The 15,243-nt window shown below is 39.9% G+C and overlaps 1 long non-coding RNA gene across 2 annotated transcripts; it reads left to right on the plus strand.

Annotated features, from left to right (window-relative positions):
• The first annotated feature begins 1,265 nt into the window (after positions 1-1,265).
• On the plus strand, positions 1,266-14,030 carry LOC110342379. Of its 2 annotated transcripts, none has more exons than XR_005880308.1 (4): positions 1,266-1,313; positions 2,761-2,937; positions 3,558-3,667; positions 13,500-14,030. It is a non-coding gene; the product is annotated as an uncharacterized LOC110342379 (long non-coding RNA). The 2 variants fall into 2 exon arrangements; XR_005880307.1 differs by lacking the exon at positions 13,500-14,030 and adding an exon at positions 5,030-5,919.
• The last annotated feature ends 1,213 nt before the right edge of the window (positions 14,031-15,243 follow it).

The following is a 15,243-nucleotide window of genomic DNA, read 5'->3' on the forward strand; positions in this document are numbered from 1 at the left end:
ATTTCTGTCTCTTTACTGAATTCTACTTTAGTATTGCCAGTTGACACTCTTACATAACTTGGTTGTTAGTTTATGTTCCCTTCGGGGTTTATTATTGTTCTTTTTAAATTTGTGTTTGAAACAACAGTGATTAGTCAAATTCCAATCTCAAAAGTGGATCATTTATTTGTGCACTTACCTGGTGAAGGATAAATTTCTGAAGTCACTGGGGTGTTAACCTTTAGACTCAGAAACATGTAGACCGCCCTTGTGGCTTTTTGTAAATATAAGGCACACTAGGATCCGCTGAGCCCTGGCCTCTGTCCTCAGTGGTGGATTGTCAGTAGTCTTTCTATAAGCCTGTTGGTAGGGAAAAGGCTTTTGGAATAAACAGCACTTCATTTTTTGTCAACGTGTTTTTATTGACTGTTTCTGAATTTCATGCAATGCACCCCAATCATACTTGCTTTTCACTCCTGGAAACCGTACTCTGTGCCTTCCTCCCAAAGAAAAACGGAAAGAAGAAGGAGGTAATACACCAAGTCCATTGTGTTGCTTATATTCTCCCTGGAGCACGGTCATGTTCCCATGGCCCCTTAAAGATGAGTGAGTCCTCTTTCCCACCCACACCCCAGAAGCCACCACTGTGAAGAGTGACTCTGCAGCATCTTTGTCACAACTCTAAAGGACTCTCTTCAATGGCTTCTCGTCTAGAATGTTCCCTTCTGGGGGGTTGGGGAGAGCTTGTGACAGAAGCTTTCGGTGGCTCTCAGTTTCAGTTATGAGTCTGCAGTCATTGACAGCACTGCAAAAAGAAGCTTCCTTGCCCATAACAGCCAGCAGTAACAGAGATGAAGAACTTCTACCTGGCTTCCAGCAGCAGCACCAAATGTGGACATTAACATGTCCTCCAGCAGTAATCTAGGCCACACACACACACACACACACACACACACACACACACACACACACACACACGTAGGAGGAAGTCTGATGCCGCCATTAAACATGTGACTTACTAAGTCTATGCCGCCATTAAACATGTGACTTACTAGAGGCGCATACAGATGAGGTAATAAAAGGGCGGTTTACCACACCACTAACCACACCCACTTTAGGCAGGACTAAAGACGTATACGGCTGGACGTAAAGACGTATACGTACGTAGGCGGAACTACGTCACTAGCCAAACCCACTTTTGGGCATGGCTAGGGGCGTTACGGGGGAAGGCATAAAAGACAGCACACAGGAAGTCTCGGTCTCTTTTCCTGGAGTTCGGCTTCCGGTCCAGTCGCTAGCTGAGATCTGCTGGGCTTCTCTGGGTTTGGTAACTTGTGAGTAATTTTCTACATAAAATACTTAGCGTTACTTTCAGTAATTGTGTGTCGCGTATCGTTACAGCGTCCGTTGAAGCCAACACACACACACACACATCCTCCCGTGGTGATAAGGACCATGAGCATCCACATGGTTTCAGGTGGTTACACACACCACAGACTTCAAAATGGCCACGGGTAGCAGCAGGGACCACAGACATCCACACAGCTTCTGGCAGCAGCACAGATCAGGGACATCTATACTCACCCCGCCCGCGTCCCCCTGCAGCTACATGGACCACGGAGGCCAACGTGTCGTTGTGCCATAGCTCAGAGTCAGGGTGATTTGTGGTTAGGCAGTGAGTTCGGAGGATGAGGGTAGGGAGCACGGGGCATGGAACCTTCAAGAGCTCCAGGCCACGCCGCCCACCGGGTTCTACCATGTGCTTGTAGCCTTGTAGAGGCAGTACCGGGCCCCCTCACTCTCCTCCTTAATTATTTGCACTCATAACCTCTCATGCCCACCTTTTCTTTCTCTCTCCCCAGAAATGTTTTCTATGTGTTATTTAGAAAGAGGGGATGAGGATGAGCAGGCATCAAAATATGAGCAAAAAGATGACGGCGCGATAATGAAAATTTCATCTTGTTCATTAAAAATTTACAGGTGCACCGGGCAGTGGTGGTGCACACCTTTAATCCCAGCACTTGGGAGGCAGAGGCAGGCGGATCTCTGTGAGTTCGAGACCAAGCCTGGTCTACAGAGCGAGTTCCAGGATAGGCTCCAAAACAATACAGAGAAACCCTGTCTCAAAAAAACAAAAAACAAAAAAAGAAAACAAAACAAAATTTACAGGTGCATACATTACAATACGGGTGTGATATAGGCTGTTACTAGTGACTCATTGGCATTTCTATTTAAATGCTCTGCTTTAATCATGGTTTAAAAGTGAAGAGATGTAGGTAGGCTCTTCTACCTGAACACATACACTCATACCAACACTAGTTTTTTTGTTTTTTACAGGGTTCCGTTTCCTGGTCTTTTTCCTTCTTTTGCATTGCAGATTGCTCTGCCTAAGAAACAGACAAACGTGGGGAAGCAGCTTCCTCTGTGTTGCTCCTCTCAAAGAAGGAACCTAGGACTCTAAAGCAGGAGGGCTCATGAGTAGCACATTAAATATTAACAGCATTGGAAACACATTGCAGAACTGAAAGTGTAGAGGGTTGCAGAAAGTCCTTGATTTTTAAGGAAACGTGAAAATAAAAAACCAAACTATGTAATATTAATGAAACATTCCCCGGTCTCTTCCCTCTGATATGCCAGAGCCTGACAAAGCAAGCCCTCCCTTCTGCAAATGCGGGGTTTCAGCGGTTTCCAGGAGAGCCACACCCACAGTTTTCATTGCTCCAGCCTGAACCCTGCTGGCCTGACTCAGACTTCAGCCTCTTCCTTCCCACTTTCCTGCAGTTCACATCCACGGCCAGGCCTCAGAATTAGTCACTCAACAACGATTAGTCATTGCTGTGAGTTATAGCGTGTCCTCCCAAGCCGATGTGATGAAGCCATAATCCTCAGTACCTCAAAATGTGACCTTGAAAAGAGGGTGATTGCATCTGCAACTGGTCATGAAGATGCCATCATGGGGTAAGGCAGGCCTCTCTTCCCATCGACTGCTGTGTCTCTAACAACACGAACACACAAGGAAAACAACACATGGAAACAGAGATTGATATAAGATCTGTTGTCTCAGAGAGAGGTAAATTGGGATTGTGGTACTGTAATTCAAGATGCTTGGGAGTCTGAAGCAGGAGGTTCTCCTGGGTTGCACCATAAGCCACCTTGGAAAGATTCTGTCTATACATATATGAATGTACGGATGCTTATATACACACACCCACATAAATTACAGCAAAGAGAAAACGGGAACTATCTTCCTCCTCTATAGAATGTAGCATTACCCACACCTTGATTTGGATACGTAGCCTACAAATAACCGAGAGAACATAAATCTCTGGCTTTTGAAACCACACAGTTTTGGGGTACCCTGCTAGAGCAGTCTTAGGAAATCGATGTGTCCAGTCTCTCCATTCCTTGACACCCACTCATTCTCTTAAGGAGCCATTACTTACTCTTGTGCCTATGTTACCCTCTCAGCCTACTTTTTTTCACTCTAACCATTGCCATGGCAACCAACTGCTCACAGTTGCAACCTGGAAGCATGGATCCTCATCCACAGTGGATTTCTGTTGCATATTCCCTCCTAGGCTTGAAGGGGATTTCTGTTTACTGCCAAGATTGCACATTCCTCCCCACACATGGAAAAAGTATAGCAGCAAGGCAGTTAGCACCGGAAGGATCGCCTGTTGGACTAGAGGTGAGGGCATTCCCCGCTTTGCAACATCTCAATAGACAATTTATTACCAGAAGTACAGAGAGCAAAGGTTGCCAGTAAGACTTTAGACTGGCGTTTTCATGTCTTTGCTATGTTTGTTTGTTTCTTTTCTCTTCTTTGTGTATCCCCATCCATCAACTTTTGTAGTCTTCTAATTTTATAAAACTCTAGTTAGATGTTTTGCTTCACAGGTACAGAATAAATAAGATAAAGCAGTCTCTATCTACTGGCTTTCCAGTATTGGAATCTCTGCCTAGCAAATTCAACTTTATAATTTGTTAGCTTATGTATGTGAATCTTCTGAAAGTTTAAGGTCTTGTACTATTGTAAATGGTTACTGATCTGGTTTCAGACGTTTGTACAGTTTAAGCAGAAAAGAAACAAAATCACAAACAACTGGACAGATAAGAACTAAATAACAACTGCAAAAGTATCACAAGTAACACATCTCTTACCTATGTTAATAAGTAAAAGTAACAATGTAACTTGAGAAATGTTAAAGCCCATGCTCCCTCTATGGAGACAACATAGCTAGACCCGATTTTCTGAATTATTTTAATGGCTCCTTTGTTTCATTTCCTCCATTTAAGAAAACTTACTATCATAATTTCATCCACATTCTTTTACTTTTTTGGCATTTCTAGTGTACTTAAGCAGTAATTGGAAAAAGGCAATGTGGGAGCATTTATTAGACTTGGTCATCTGGTAAATGGTTCATAAAACAAAATGTAAAATAGTATATTCTCTTGTGCTCAAAGGATATACATTACAAAGTTGTATAAATTCAAAACTTAATTATTGTGAAACATTGAGCAATATTCTACCAACCGTTCACTTATTTTGCTCATGTTCACTCTATGAACTTAAATCATATTACCTATAATTCATAAGCATCAAATAGTATTAGATAAGTATATCTTCAGAGAGCATATTAAAATTATAGTTGTGTGGGGTTTTTTGTTTGCTTGGTTTGCATTTTTGTTTTGACTGAAGGAATCAGGATATTACTGCAATTACGGTATTTTCAGCCCCATTTACAGTCATCCTTCTTCCCCTTTCTTGATTTTTTTTTCTTGACAAGGCAAACTTAACTGTTGATCAAGAGGTTGTACTGAGAAGAGCCAAGGAACACACTGAGACAGAATGTAGATTTGGCTCTTATTCTATCTAAAGTGATGACTGAATCTTTTTCCCCATTGTCTGGAGTCTAACTTCATAATCTTATCGCCTTTATAGAGAATTTATAAATATTATGGAAATATGAAAAAAGTCATTACATATTTCTGTTTTTACTGATACATAATATGTATACTGGAACTACAAATTTACTTTGCATTTTTTTAGGCAAGACTAGTTGGTCAGTTCAAGTCTGATTAAACCAGGATGCTTCTCTGTTAGAGGTCCATGAATTGACTTTCTAATTGGACTTAGGACTCACTCGACAAGAGGGAAGTTATGCCCATTACTGGAAACATAGTCAAATACCCAGGCCTAGTTGAAATCATGGACCTTGGAGGAAAATCTGTAACCATTATTTTACTAAACCAGCCTAATTCCTGACCGTAGTATGAGTATTTGTCTCTATGCCTACAGATAAGTGTGGTATTCACCTCTCATCAAGGAAACTTCTCTTTGAAACACATGGAGACCATTGCAGAAAATCACAACTAAACAAACTACAGAGTTATGATATAACTGATATATCTGCAAAAAAAACACTTTGAACCTAAGTTCCAAGAATCATTGTGGGAGTGGGACAGAAAGACTTACACGGAGTTTGCTGTGGGATTGTGTCTCCTAGAAATGTTAGAAGGGGCATCTGTAAAGTCTCACCAACATAGCTCCCTAAACTTGACCTGAAAAAGGATGGCATCAACAGATATGTGAACATGGATAGAGGGATGCTCATGAGGCCTCAACCCTACCAAAGAACTACAGGTAACTAAAGGATGCTGAGAGAGGGAGAAATCTACCTAAAGGATGCCGAGAGAAGGAGAAATCATCTTTCCTAGGGAAGAGCTCAATAAATGTTTATACATAACCAAATTGCCAGGACTGAAATGTAATCGCAAGTAACACTATCAGGACCTAGCAGGCTGTGTTTGGAATATTTAGGAATATAGTTACGTACATGGATGAGTCATCATGCCATCTTTCATTGTATCTATAGAACCTTTGCCTATAAATTTGCATATTATGCAGTATATTATTATTAAACGATAACATTCCAGTTTTATTTGTATTTTGTGTTCAGTCTTTATTATATGATATTTTCTTTATTTTAGTATGTTATTGAAATAATGTGAGTTAATTTCACTAAATATAGACTGAAATTTCTGTCATACCTGGTCCCTCAGCCCTTTACTCCCAAATAAACACACACAGAGGCTTCTATTAATTATAAACTGTTTGGTCAATGACTCAGATCTCTTATTGGCTAACTCTCTCTTAATCATTAGCCAACTTTTATTAATCTATGTATTTCCACATGATTTTGACTTACCAGTGATGCCCAAGCCACTTTCTTCCTCAGCAGCTAAATGGCAGTGTCTGTCTTGAGACTCACTCTCTGCCTTCCTCTTCCCAGAATTCCCCTAGTCTTGTAGCCCTACCTATACTTCCTGCCTGGCTACACCCTGCCTGTTCACTGGCTGAAACAGCTTTATTCATAAACCAACAAGAGAAACATTTATTCACAGCATACAGAAGGGCATCCCCCACTAACTAAAGACACGTTTTATTTGGAAAATATATAGTGCTCAATGAATTCTTAAGGGATATATGAATGAAAAATTATTTGTATTTGTGAATCAAGACAGGAGGTGTTGCATGCCTTAAATAAAATAAAAATTGGATTTTTTGTGGTCAAAATAATTGCCATCTTCAGAATTTATTTATAAGCCATATAACTTGAACAGGTCATCAAGTAGGTAAAGAATGGCATTTAGCTCACCGAAGGGCACTATCTCCTGTCGTCACCTCTTTCTTGCTTCTCTTATTGCCCTCTTCTTCATCTACAAATGCCACTAAATAAGCTTCCTTTATGAAGTCTGTGAAGATCTGTTAAAAGGCAAGACATTTCAAAGAATATCTTTCTGAAATAGGAAACTAAGTACAATTTTTGTGAACCACCACTAAACATCTGATAACATTATTCAAGCTGCAATTTGAAAGGAAGGTAGGAGAAAATCATGTCCTTTCTGCCTCTGCATAATTCACCCCCGGGAGAACGGAAAGCACCGGCGAACAATGAAAATGGAAAAATCGTGACTGTCTTCACTAATGCTTCAGTCTTGAGTGAACTGCAGGCATCGTTTTCCAACAACAGTCTGTCACGAAACCAAGGAGATTTCAGTTAAAAAAAAAAACAGGCTTTCAAAAGTGTTTGCTTTGCTTAAACTGATAAAATTTGTCAGTGGAACAAGATTTTATGCAAATAATAAGGCTGCTTTTGAGAGTTATCGTAAAACTATAGTTCAGAGTCCAGAGCTGATTCTAGTGGAAAGAGGAAAGCAAGAAGCCTGCTAACCATTAAGTAGCACCTTCAGAATAAGGTGTGTTGATGTGTGCCTTTGAGACCAGCACTCTGAAGGATGAAGCAGGAGGATGGAGAGTTGATGCCAGTCTGGATGACAGCAGACTATCTCAAATTAACAACAAAAGCCAAAGATGCTGTAGAGCATCACAGCTCTGTGAGTCACCCCTCTTTGTGATAGATGCTTGGACATCCATGGAAGACATTGGAAGTAAGTTCTAGGTCATTCAACAAAGGTCAGGTTCATGATAAGTCAACTGGGTCACCTGAATGCTTTCCTAGAGCAAGAGTCTTCAAGAGGACCCCATTCTCATTCCTGTGCTAGATGAATGAAGTAACAATACTTATCTTGATAGTATCATGTATGATTCAGGGTAATTAAAAGAAAAATCCCTCTGCTGAAGTGAATATTAAGCTGCTCTTGTGTGGTGATCTATAGATGTCCACAGGCTTGTAGGTCATTGAGATGGACTCTTTCTTCATACTTAGTGCCATATAAAACCAAGAATGAGGACTGCAGGACTCAGTCACTGGTCAGAAGAACAGGCAGGTGCCCCATCTCTGCTACTGGGAGGAGAGTAACATCCTAAATTTCCCAGATGGCCATTACTAGGTAATTATTTAAATCTGGATCCAGGAACCATAAACCTTACCAGATCATTGTGTAGCAGGCTGGGCTTCTGTTAAAGAACTGGAAAGCTGTTGACTGAACTCAAACGTTCCTGTCAATTATCTGACAAGAAAACCCACCTCAGGAAAGCTGTTCGCTCCTGACAGTTCAGAAATAATGTGACATCTGACCACAATGTACATCTGAGTAATGGTCCAGATGATCACTCTTTCCTCCTCTCTCTTGATGGTGCCCTGCCCTCCACGCAACAGTAAACTCTTCCTGTCTTCTACATTGCACGCAATGTGTCTCATCTGAATCATTTGTATGGACACCGCTGCTGTGATTTTAAAAAGTGGCACTCCAGAGAAAGACGTCATGCAACAGATCTCAGGTAGAGCAGTTTTCTATTGGGGCAAATTGAATGGAAAAAAGGGGGAGGGGAGAAGAAGGGAGACTGGCCTCTGGGGGTACTAGAGACAGAAAAGAGAGAGAGGCAGAGAGAAAGCTGGAGGGAGGGAAGGAGAGAGGGAGGGAGAGAGGCAGAGAAGCAGAGAGAGAAAGACTCACATAAATAGATAATAGAGAGAGAGTGAGAGAGAGAAGAGAGAGAGAGGCAGAGAGAGAGAGAAAGAGAGAGAGAGAAAGAGAGAGAGAGGGAGAGAGAGAGATGTAAGGTGGGCAGGACCCTTTTAAAAGGGAACACAGTGAATGTAGCTGCAGCTGAGAGCACATCCTGTCAGAACCCCAAGGACAGGCCAGTACAGATGACCAAATACTAACAACTGCAAGGACCAGGATACAGCAGTGGTAACTGCTCGCAAAAAGTTAGTTCTCTCCTATAGAGTCTTACTGGTTATACAAACCACTCTTAAGGGCAGGCCCCACGGCCAGCACTAGATGGCCTGCACAAAGTGAACTCAGTGTCACTTTGTGAAGGTTCTTTGACTCGTAATGCTTTGTCTGGTTTCTCTTAACCTTACAAGTCCTGTGCACGTTTATTGTTGCTCCCGGTTTTGTGAGGCTTCTGTGTATTGCAAAAACGTGTGTCTCGGTGTCTGTATGTGTCCCCTGAGCTTCTTCTTTAACTCGTTTCCTTCTGTTTGTTTGACTTCTCCTGTTCCGGTTTGTTTGTTTTGGTTTTACCTAATCATCATCATCATCATCATTTAGAAGCCTGTTTGTATCCTAAAGAAAGAGAAGGAAAGGGTGCAGCTTGGGTGGGTGGCTTGGTGGTGGTAAGTGGGGAGGATCTGGGAGGAGTTGAAGGAAGGGAAACCATCATTAGAGTATCTTGTATTACAAAAAATCCACATTGAATAAAAAGGCAAAAACTACTGTAATCAGGCATGTTTGTGGTCATATTTTAAACCACAGCAAGAATAAGCAAAAATTGATTAGCTATTTGCTACAGAAAAATATTATTACTATAAATAATAGTTCACCAAAGTAGTTTACTAAACTAGACTTACAAACTACACAATAAGACAGACTCGAAACTGTCTTTTTCATCCTCAATTTGTGTATTAAGCAGCTTCAACTTATTGTACCATAAACTGTTACCTTACCTTTAAATCCAAATCAGCTTTTATCTTACCTTTAAAGATGAAAATGAAATGATCCAGTTATGGCCCTAAAACCTAGGCTTCCCTGGTTGGGGTCCTTTTGAGACATTTGTACTTGGTCAGAGTAAAATTTCTTGTGCGTATAGTAGCACAATAAACTTGCTATTGAGGAAGTAAACTCAACATTGCTTGATAATAAGACTTTACTGATTGTTTTTGGAACAGGCATAATGGTAGCACTGATGTTACATGAAAAGAGTCCCAAAAACTAACACTATTTTTTTGTAGACAAAGCACCTGTTTAAAGAAAACCATATGAAAGCAGTTCATAAAAAATCAGATGAAGCTGGGCGGTGGTGGCGCACGCCTTTAATCCCAGCACTCGGGAGGCAGAGGCAGGCGGATCTCTGTGAGTTCGAGGCCAGGCTGGACCGATAGCCTCCAAAACAATACAGAGAAACCCTGTCTCGAAAAACCAAAAAAAAAAAAAAAAAAATCAGATGAAGAGCCGGGCGTTGGTGGCGCACACCTTTAATCCCAGCACTCGGGAGGCAGAGGCAGGCGGATCTCTGTGAGTTCGAGGCCAGCCTGGTCTACAGAGCGAGTTCCAGGACAGCCTCCAAAGCCACAGAGAAACCCTGTCTCGAAAAACCAAAAAAAAAAAAATCAGATGAAGAAATGTAAGTACAAATAATCTCATATGTATGATTTCATTTCAGAGAGGAAGGCATAACTCTTCACTTAGTGTCATCGAACAAAGTGCACTGATTTCTACCTCTATTTATAACAAAACAAAGTATATTCCTAAATCGAAAAGACAAACTATAAAAATACTAGTAATGTATTGTTGGAGGAAGTGAGAAATAGTACAATTGTTTATGAGTAATTTCAGATATTAAAATCATCTCACAAGTTATCAATATATTTCACATGTACTTATCTGACAGGCATGAAAGCATACATCTAAATAAAGACTTGCATGGGTGCTTGTAGAAGTTCTACTAAAGTTAGCTCCAAAATGGAAACAATTCAACTATTAATTAATAGGTACATGGATAGAGACATGAAGTATTTATACAACTGAAAAATATTCAGCAATAAAAAAGAATAAGTTATAGCCTCATGAAACAATTTGGAAAGATCTCAAAATAATGTTGCGGATGGAAAGAAATCAGACACAGGGTAACTCACAGTGCAATGATTTATATTCCAGAAAAATATGAACTAAACACAGGCCACTTGTTGCCTGTTATGGAGAAGAATGAATGAATAAAAAAAGCAAAATGAACCATTTGGGAATGATGGCAAAATGTTGTACCTTGCTTGTAGCAGAATTGGGTTGGATGGTTCCATGAGCATGAGAAACTCATTAAATCATAAAGTGAAAATAAGATGCAGTTTTTATATTGACAGTATTCTCCCCGCTGCATTCTTGGTAGCATTATACTCAATTTTTGTTGGGTCTTTTTGAATCTGTGTTACCAATGACTGTCATTGTTTATCTGCTTTTCCTTCTGTACAAGAGGATTATGTTGATTTTTTAAAAAATGGTATTTATAAAAATTATTATGATTTCATGTGTCACAATGAAAGCACACACACACATTAAGTTTTCTTTCTTTCTTCCTTTTTAGGGGTGGGAGTTACCTACACTTTTTCCTGTGCATTTTGGGCAATCACTCTATCATTGAGCTCTCTATTTCAAGTCAGATGTCTAAGGAATAAGAATATTCATTTTTATTTTATTTTTATTATAGCTTCAATGAATTGTGTAGATAAAGTAGACACACTTTTATTCATTCACCACAATGATGCAAATTGGCTTCATAGTAGGGCAGCATTTTATGAGTCTTTATCTGCACACGTAAGAAGCTATGGTTTTGCTTCTGTTTTGCATTATAGCTGTAATGTTAGCCCAATAATAACATCTTTCTAAACTGAAGGTGTCAAAGTGGTTCCTCTTTATCTAGCAAATAAAAATCTCACAGTTCCCTTGATCATTTGCTGAGGAGGTCATTTATCCACAAGACTGGGGATGGAACCCAGACCTTGCCCATGCTTGAGCCAATGCTCCTGCAGTGAATTGCATCTCCAGGACATGGGACTGATTGTCTCAGGTGGGATGATTGTGACTGCCTGGGTTATTAGATAAAATCATATCTGCATGATGAGAATTACAGTTATGCATTTACCTCACGTCTATGGTGCTTTTAAAGAAGACTGGGGCTGGAAAACCGTACCATGCTTCGCAGCAACACAATGTGTTTTTTTCCCCCTAGTTTATCCCTAATGCACTATTGAATGACCTGGAACCAGAAAAAAAATCTTGATTCTCAAAAGCTCTACAAAAAGAAAAACTTTTTTATTACTAAAATAATATTGATTCAGAGTTGAGTCGCATGTGGGCAGAATGTTCTCTGATTCTCCCTGAGCTCAGTGGAAGAGTAGAGAAAGGGGATATGTAACTAGTTGCCTGGTCAATAACATGGGCAGCTTAGGAGAAACTTCTTTTCTGATGTATTTGCAGAGGAGAAAAAAAAATCTTCTTTCCAGAAAAATGTCAAGGTACTTAAAGAAGAGAACAAAACATAAAACTGAAAAGATTTTCAGCTATGACTGGTAAGAGAAAACCAGTACTTAATTTCCCATTCACCTGGTCGTTTCTCTACACTGTTTTCAGTTCATTTCTGTACCTTAGATTGAAACTTCTTTATGTCCAATTCTCAAAAAAAGGAAAAACTGCCCCCACATATTTTATCATATCCATACATACCAACTCAGAGACTGGACAGAAGGACTAAAGATTAATGGATTAACTGATTCCTTTAAAGGATGTACTGTCCAGGTGCTGTTGGATGTGACTTACTGTGGGTGAGAGTACAATAGCAGAACCCTCTGTCAAAAAAATGCAGTTTGGTTTCGATGTGAACCATGAACTGGATATGAATGTGGGGTAGAAGCAGTGGCTCTGTTAAACATTTGAAGTGACAGCATGGGTGAGATTTCATATTGACATTATCTTCACAGGACAGGGACTCTTGATCTCTGTGTCTCATGTGTACATGCCCAGTAAAACAATTAAAGGGTAATGTTTTTTCTGTCTTGAAAGTCATTAAGCCCTTTTCATGATTCCACTAAGAGTTACAGATGTTCAGAATCAAAGTGTCATTTTTCATATGGGTCAGCTACTTTGGCCTATTGTATCAACCCATGGGATCTGGAATGATTACTACCATGAACTTGGAACCCTGAGTTAAAAACGTTGTTTTCCAATGTGCAACCTATTTTTTTTAAGTTTGATTTTCTTTCATATTCATTGTGGTCTAATGTGTGTCTTTGTGAGGATGTCAGGTCTTCTGGAACTAGAGATGTATACACACAGTTGTGGGTTGCCATTTGGGTGCTGGGAATTGCACTTGGGTTCTCTGGAAGAGCAGTCAGTGCTCATAAATGCTCAGTCATCTCTCCAGGCCCTACAATCGTTAGTACATATAAAGGTTAGTTTTATGTTAACTTTATACAAGCTAGAATCATTGGGAAGAGGGGATCTCAATTGAGAAAATGCAAATACCCTCTGGTTTTATTGTTGGTCAAGCATGTAGCAAAGTTACTCTTACTTAAGAAAGTCCCCATTCATAACCAACTTGTAAAAGCCAACATTTTGCTATGTTCATTCATAAATAACTTATAATAGCTAACATTTGGCCTGTGTTCATTGTTTATGGTAAAGTAAAAAGCAGGGACATTAATTTTGGTGGAGAATAATTTTATTGTTCAGTATTTAAAACAAAAATTGAAATAATTTCCCAACTGAGAGAAATAGATTGTATTTCTGGTGGATTCAAGGCCTTGGTTTTATGCCTGTGTCACACACACACACACACACACACACACACACACACACACACACACACACGGAAGCAAATAAAGAGAAAAACAGGAAAAAAGAACTCCCTAAGTTATTTTAATTAGCAATGATAGAATTGGTGGAAAGTTCAATCATTATGGTTATAGCTGTGTCATTATTGTATAGTAACTTATTAACTAAATTACTGATAGCACCTTCCTCTGGGAGTTATTTTTGTTCTCATTGACCAAACACAGGTTTCTGGGGAACATCTAGCACAGAGTGTAGCTGCTGGTGAGCCTGGTCTGCAAGGAGGACCATATCAGGAGTGTTGATTTGTGACAGTGCAATAGGACTCTGTGCAAGTCTCACCAGGAAAAGGACAAGCGTCAAAGCCACGGAAGAAGGAGCAGCTACAGACAATGCTTATTTATGTGTCTAGAAGGACGCCTTTGGTCCGAGAGACCATTGTTTAAAAGAAATTTTATAGAAGCAAAGACTCCCTTTCTCCTGTCCTGCCTAGAACTCATTAATTAGCAACTGAGCCTGCTCCTGGTAACTATCTGTTTGTTACGCTCTTTCTGCATCCCAGGAGCCAAAAGCTTTGAGCAAGCTCTGCCTGCAACAGCTCTGGTAGTTAGGCCATGCACACCGATAAATTATTAGGTACACTTTTGAATTATTTGTTCCTTTGAGAAGTCATTAGTTCTCCCTTCAGCAATGTTTATGTGTGTGAGAACAAATGGAGCAGGGTTAATTATAATGTTTTGAGCAGTAATAAACGGTTGTTGAAACCAGTCCTCCTGTTTGTTATTCTAACACAAAGCACTGTATTTTTCTGGCAAAAAGGACGGTAAGTAATTAATAAAGCAGAAGCAGATAGTGTAAGAAAATCAAGCGGTGGGAACTGGTGTTCATTCAGAACCAGACTCTGAATTTTAAAATTCTAGTTCTTCATGAATATTAAAGGTTTGGCAGTAGCCATTTTATGTCTCATTATCCCAAATTCAAATTATCATACCAGCTATTTTACGGGACTAGGAAATCTATTATTTTAAGTAGTAGTAGGTTTAATTCTCTCTTCTTCTGTGAGTTCCATGATAAACCCCTGATTTTCCCTATCTAGATAAGAATTATTATGAAATACATATAGGAAGTAAGTTTCATTCTCTTAAAAGCTTAGTTTGGTCCTCAGCGTATGACAGAAACAGATTAATAATTGTGTTAGTAGTGAAAAATAATGCCAATATTAGCTTATCAAATGATTTAAAATTAGTTTAAATATATGAACTTAACAAAACCCATAAAGGATCCTTTGGTTATCAACTTTAAACTCAACCTAGTCACTCCCTCACTCCTTGGTTTAAGACAAACAGTATCAGGTTGGCTGAGAATAGTTTGGTGTTTCTGGGAAGGGGGACAAGTCCCTGGGTTGTGGATGACTTCATCTTCAAAGTATAGACAGAATCACTGCTTTGCTGTGAGAATCAACTATTAAGAGGTCTTTATGAATGAGATGGAGGATGGTGTGTACCTACACAGAGCTGATATTAGCAAAAAGTTTCCCTGAGGGGTGGGGGGAACATTGTCAACAGACCCATCATTCCGCAAGGAGGTCAAAAGTGTGTGTGTGTGGGGGGGGCATGTCAGATCTGAAAATCGTGATAGCAATTTTATACTTAAATTTGTTGGTTTTTCAAGGGAAGCACAAAGGTCTTATTAGAATAGAAGAGAATCCAGAAATTCAGCTTTCTCCTGCAGTTGTGCTAATAGTACCCACTCTGACTTCCCGTCTGTCCTCAGATGTTGAACAGCTTGGGGCAGGACTCAATGTGTATTGGTTGGGTAACAAAGTGTCTTTCTCCCAGAAGTTTACTCCCGTGGGAGCTTTCTTTGGAGATGTCAAAGTTCCAGCTGTTAAAATGTCAACGTGCAGAAGGAATTATGAATGCCTGCTGATGCACGAATCTGTGAGTTCATAGGAACCAAGCTTGTGATGTC

This window comes from Mesocricetus auratus, unplaced genomic scaffold (genome assembly GCF_017639785.1).
Source record: "Mesocricetus auratus isolate SY011 unplaced genomic scaffold, BCM_Maur_2.0 Super-Scaffold_100011, whole genome shotgun sequence".
NCBI lineage: Eukaryota > Metazoa > Chordata > Mammalia > Rodentia > Cricetidae > Mesocricetus > Mesocricetus auratus.